This window comes from Oscarella lobularis, chromosome 6, assembly GCF_947507565.1.
Source record: "Oscarella lobularis chromosome 6, ooOscLobu1.1, whole genome shotgun sequence".
Taxonomy (NCBI): domain Eukaryota; kingdom Metazoa; phylum Porifera; class Homoscleromorpha; order Homosclerophorida; family Oscarellidae; genus Oscarella; species Oscarella lobularis.
The window spans coordinates 2,337,677-2,343,691 of record NC_089180.1 but is presented as its reverse complement, the minus strand read 5'-3'; positions in this window follow the sequence as shown (position 1 = coordinate 2,343,691).

Genomic DNA, 6,015 nt, shown 5'->3' with positions numbered 1-6,015 from the left:
CTTTATCCCGCCGGGTTTGACGCCCATTGTACAGCCGTGTGACGTCTCATGGAACAAACCGTTTAAGTCTGCAATGCGAGAGAAATGGCAAGAGTGGTTGAGAAGCGGTGAACAGGAATTTACTAAGAGCGGCAACAGAAAGTCTGCCAGCTATAAAATGGTTGCGGAATGGGTCGATGAATGCTGGAAAGCAACTGATAATACCTTGATTGCGAAGTCGTTTAATGCATGTGGTATTGTTACGCCTGAAAACGGAGAGACTTTAAATTCTCGATTGCAGTTGCTAATTGGCGGCGGAAGTTTAGAATCTGATCTGAGTCATTCAGATTTCAGTGATGAATCTGACGATGAATCTGACGATAAATCAGACGATGAATCTGACGATCAATCAGACGATCAATCAGACGATGAATCAGAACGTCCAGACGAAAGCACCAGGTCCCGTTGAGATGTGGTCGATCTCTACGAAGATTGAACTTTGGAACCCAAACAAATAGCTTAGTTTTTGGTTTGCTTAGTGTTTGTCTTGCCTGTTACCTATATTGCCTCAAGTCGTTTACTCAAAATGGTTGTTCACATATAAGCGCATGCGCCTATATCGGAATGAACGCGTTAATTTTTGGTGAAAGCCGGTTTTCACGTATAAGCACATGCGCTTTTATGTGCGGTAATACGGTAAATGGCGCCTTTTTTCAAACGGTGGGCAGAGATGAATGAAAACGCTGCAAGCAGAAGACTGATTGATTATTAACGCACGCACGGACTAACATTTTCACAAAGGCGACAGTACAGAGTACATTACAGCAGCCCATCCTTGTCACCTAATTACCAAGGCGGTAATCTCTTCTATTAGCAGAGTGATCACGTGGATACTCGGGTCAACACGTGGTCTATGACGCAGACGAGTGATCCCAGGCCCTCCGAGCAGTGAGAGCCGCCGCGCCCCCAAACCTCGCGCGCTAAGCCCAACGAATACTCTCGCGAACTGCTCGGAGGGCCTGGCTTGCGAGGCTAGGGGCGGACATTCGACTATGCCTTCCATCTCTCCGTGACGTTGTTGGAACTGTTCCATCTGGGAGCCTCGGAACAGGCGCCGTTGACAGGAAAAAAACGAATCTTCGGTCATACCAAACGCAAGCCATCATGTGATTCCTGCCTGCTCAAGTTGGCGTAGGGTACCTGTGGCAGAAGCGCTGAAACTAAACATAGGTTTCGGTTCTGCAAAGTATTTACCGTAAACTACCGAGTAAACGCCCATGGGCATTTGTAGAACTTTTGTCCAGAAGAGGGGGTGGGCACTTACTATGTGTTTGTGAAAACCTCTCACGTAGTAAACGCCCATGTCTTGAAATGTTTTATAAAGGAACCCGTTAATGCGCGAAATGGGAGGTACAGTTTCGGCGCTAGTCTTTTAAGTCTCTAAAAAACCTATTTCCTGAACATCACTTTCAGGATTAGAAACATAAAACTGGAGTCTGGTTCCGTGGCTTCTTCGTCCTAATTATTTTCATCATTTTCTTCAATGACAAGAACATCATTGACGTATTCATCTTCACTGCCGTCTAACGCGTTGGAAATTCCGCAAACAAGAAATGATTTGACAATGATTCTATCAGATACCCTTTTGACTCCACGAAGCCGAGACCCAATCACGTTTTGCCTTAAAGGCTGTTTTAGGTTGCCATGTGAAGTCTTTTCACCTGCACTAAATTTTATCCAGGAGCTCCACGAGTCTCGAATATGTCCTTAGAAAGGCTTATTGAAGCTACGATCCATTGGCTGTACAATTGAAGAACAGCCTTCTGGAAATAAGATTTGCATACTTTGATCATGATCTGCCGGCTCTCTTTCGATTGGTGTGGACGGTGCTCGTCAAGAATGAGTAAACGGCATTCTGGTTTCTATCCATACGTTGTCCTAAGCCACGTATGAAACATTTCGCTTGTCATCCAACCATTCTTGCTTGCATGGACACGAACATTATCCGGAATCCGATAAGATTTCCTTATTCTAGCTTGCCGTTTCTCTCTTTGAAAATTAAAAAGGCTGGGAATTTTTTGCCACTTGCTGCCGCGGCTAAGGCGACTGTAAAACCTTTCTTTTCGGCTTTGGTCGTCTTCATTTGGATTGTTTTCTGACTTTGTAACGCACTGGTTTGTCTGGACGGCATGTCAAACCTCACCATAGTTTGGTCCATGTTAACAATTCGATCGGGGCTAACGCTCTAAGTTTTTCTATGAGAGATCACTGACCTAAAAAAGTAGTTAAAAAAAAGCGACAGTCAATGAAATAGAAATTCTTCTTCACCGGCGAAAAGCGTGCAGTTTTTTTTCGTAATCGGTGGGGACAAACTGAGAAGTATTGGTCCAACTCTTAGGCTTACGCCAACTCGTTTCTTCCAACGAGATAGCCATTGTGGACTCGCAGCAAAATGAGACAATCCCAAACCTCCGGCAACTTCTTTCGCAAATCTTTGTTGAAAACGGAAACACTTTTTAAACGCTGATTCTCTAGGTACGAGAAAACTCTGCTATCAAGATCCTGTGACGCTACAGCGGCGCCAAGGTGAATTTTTCGCTCTTTTTTTAGGTGCCGTGGTTCAACTTCATGAGATCCTCGTATTTTGAATTCCACTCACAAATTCGCTTCGGATCGATCTCGAACTTTCTTGCTGTCTTTGAAACGTTTCTCCCGTGCAGTCTGTGCCAGATAATCGCCGAGCATTTGAATGCAACGTCGTAAGATGCATTCCGCTTACGGTAGTTATTTGTACGTGCGCGACTGATGCAATGCAGGTGCACAACCGATGCAATGTCCCGTGTATGGGTAGGCGTTTACACGGAGTGTAGCTTACCCTGTACACTATTTTGCAGCTAAGGGTGGTGGACGCTTTCTCGGGTTTGGGCGTTTACTCGGTAGTTTACGGTACTACCCGCTGTATCCAAATAACGGTCAGCAGTAGGCCAATGAAATTGCCGGCGAGGTGTCGGCTATGCCGTAGTTGTGCACCTCGATAATGGTTATGAACCTGCTGTTTTGTTTTGAAGAAAATTGCAAATTTTTTAGAGCCGGATATGACGTCACCAAAATTTGTGCCATAGGGATGATTGGGATTAGCTGGAATGGCGTCATGTACTGTACCAACGCAATTATTCGAATGGATTAACCACTGTTCTGCAGACTAAGATAAACGTTGCCGCGCCTTTTCTCAGCAAAATTTACTGTAACTTCTCTGAAGATAACAAGTCGTCTGCAGTACAGGTAGGCATGCAGCGTCACATTAACTAATTAGCGACTTATTTTTGAAGACGGCAGCACTTGATGACGCGCAGAAATCGCTCCCAGATTCCCACTATTGGATCAAAGCCGACGCCTGCGACATACTGGCTGGCGTGCAGGAATCTGTAAAGGGAGAATGGTCGGGTGATGTTGACTTGAACGACAGCAGTTTGGAGGCGGAGAAGGAAATATACACGACATTGAAAAAGAAAATGGTAAATCTTGGAAAGGAGGAGTCATGAAGCATGGACTGGCGATGCTGGCTACACTCTACCAAAACTGAGCGCATACAAACAACGTCTTCAAAAGAGTCAAGAATAGTTATTTTCAATTAGCCATTAATTATTACCATTATTTTTATAGAACTTGAAGACAAACAGAAGTCCCTGCGCAAAAGCAAGAGCTCCAACGACAAAGAACGTCTGCCTCTTCTCTGGGAAATTCATGATTTGAAAACGGGCAAGTTGCTAGGGACGATTGTATGGGTTTCTTCGTCGTTTTCCCGCTGATCGTCTGATGCGCTGAAGAATGACGCATTTTTTGAAGCAGCTTTGGCTTTGCTACAACAGCTCCCAGGCGTTGCCGGTTTTCCACTCAAAATTTGCCACCAAATAGTGAAACAAGTAAGCTTCTTTGTTTTTTAGTTATTGTCTAACGCATTGTACCCGCAGAACTGAGTCCAGCGTTTGAAGGCTGTCTGATTCGAAGCAGCCGGGCTCGAAGTGGTTGCTGCAGATCTCGCTGTATGTCTTCGGACCCGCCCACCGGTCAAGCGTTCTTCGAACTTGATCGATCCACTTTTGACGTAGTCCGACGTCTTTTGGAAAGAAGTAGAGCGTGAAATCGTCTTTCGTAGTGCTGTTACAACTAGCAGCGATGCAGCGGCGAACCAACTGGGCCCGAGAAGACGAAATACGTGGCAACAAAGAAGTGAGGCGAACGCCCATCAAAGAAATGCAAACAAAAAAATTTTCACCACTTCAGTTTCCCTTTAATTAGGAAGCAACTGTTCTAGGCCGAATGTTTACTTCAATCATCTGAAATATGAAATAATGTGGGTAACGTTAGATAGAAGCCTTAGTCTCACGACCTCTTCAAACGACGACGACGTGGCCTCTCTCCTTTTCGAAGCCTTTCTCTCCTTCGGTACGGTGGCACTTTTAGCCGTTCGTTTTTCCTCAATGCCCTTTGACTTATAGTGCTCCTTCAATGCATCGAGTGCGGCCAATTGAAAACGATCTTCATCTAAAGCGTAGTACGAATGAAGCACAGTGATGTGAGACTGCTTTTTTGACTGTCCATTGACATGGCTTGCCTAATTGACAAGGCAACGTCTCATCGCCAAATTCCTCATCCGAATCATGAGTAACACTCTCACGAAGCAGTCGTCTTCCTCGTTTTGACACCATAAAAGAAACAGTACAAGAGAACGTGACGGTACCAGGGGGATTGTGCACTACCGCGCGCTACCGACACGCCCATTTTTAAAAGCCGTTTTTCAGGCATACCGTAATAAGAATCGTACAGACATTTTTGCGTATCGCTACTATGCATTTGTGGACACAAAAGCATCGTATGAATTTGAGGGCGATAGCTCTTATTGTATTCAAGTTTGGCGCTCCCTCTTATTTCCGCTTCTGTCGTTTCGGCCGATTGACTAAAGCGACCAAACAACCGCTCATTTTGGTCGCTAAAGGTGTAGAAAACCTGCCTATTTTTGAGGCGCCGTCCTCGCCCTATAGTTACGCTGCCATAGTAGATAAATCTGAAAACGTCGTCCTAAGAGAGCGCATTTGCGTTGTTTTCTAGCAGACTAATGAGAAAATCAACCATATTCCTCTCGATTTGCTATTGTATGCGTCCGGCTCCAAACAGCGCCGCATTCAGACGAATTTCCGCGTCGAGCTGGTACGAAGTCGTAACTACCCCATCATCTGTCTGAAGAAGTGCACACGCTGCAGATGCTAACAGATTGGCATATAAGATGTCTAAAAACTCGTATAGCTCAAAATCTGCAATGTCTGCTTCATTGCGGACGAGTGGGGCACCGGCTGACCCCAGAACTGCTCAAAACTGCGCTAGAGTGAGCGGCTTAAAATTGGACCCGACCTCTAACAATAAAATGCGTCTTTATAGCGGCTAAAAGAGATAGGCTACTCGAGCACTCGCGGCAGACTCGGCCTCGCGACAAATGTGGCAAAACAAACTCGCGCTGGGTCAAACATGCCTTCGTATAATAACAAGATAACTAACAGTTTTGTAATAAACGAGATCCTCGCCTACTCGAGTCAGAACCAAGATTGATCTATATTTCCTTTCACGCCCATTCTACCCTCCCTATTTAAGTCCCGTATCTTACTTTACCACACCACTGCATACTCTAGGGGGTTCTCAAATCTCAAATGTCGTTTTGACTAACAATGAAATCGGCACCAAGGATTGGATTCGTTGCTATATCCGCAACACGAAAACAATGTCGGGTAGTCCAAGAACCGAATGCGACCGGAAGCTCGACCACACCAGCAACAGGCACCGTGTGACCGCTCGCCATCGCGAGGCGCTCGGTGAAAGGCAACACAGGGAATGACGCGAAAGACGGCGGAACGATGGAAATCGCTGCTCCGGTGTCAATGAGACAACGGAACGACACGCCGTTCAGTGTCGCAGCGACTTGAAAAATAGAGTCGGAGGATAACGGGGACGCCTGGAGGGCGGCGACGTAATGAATTATGGGCG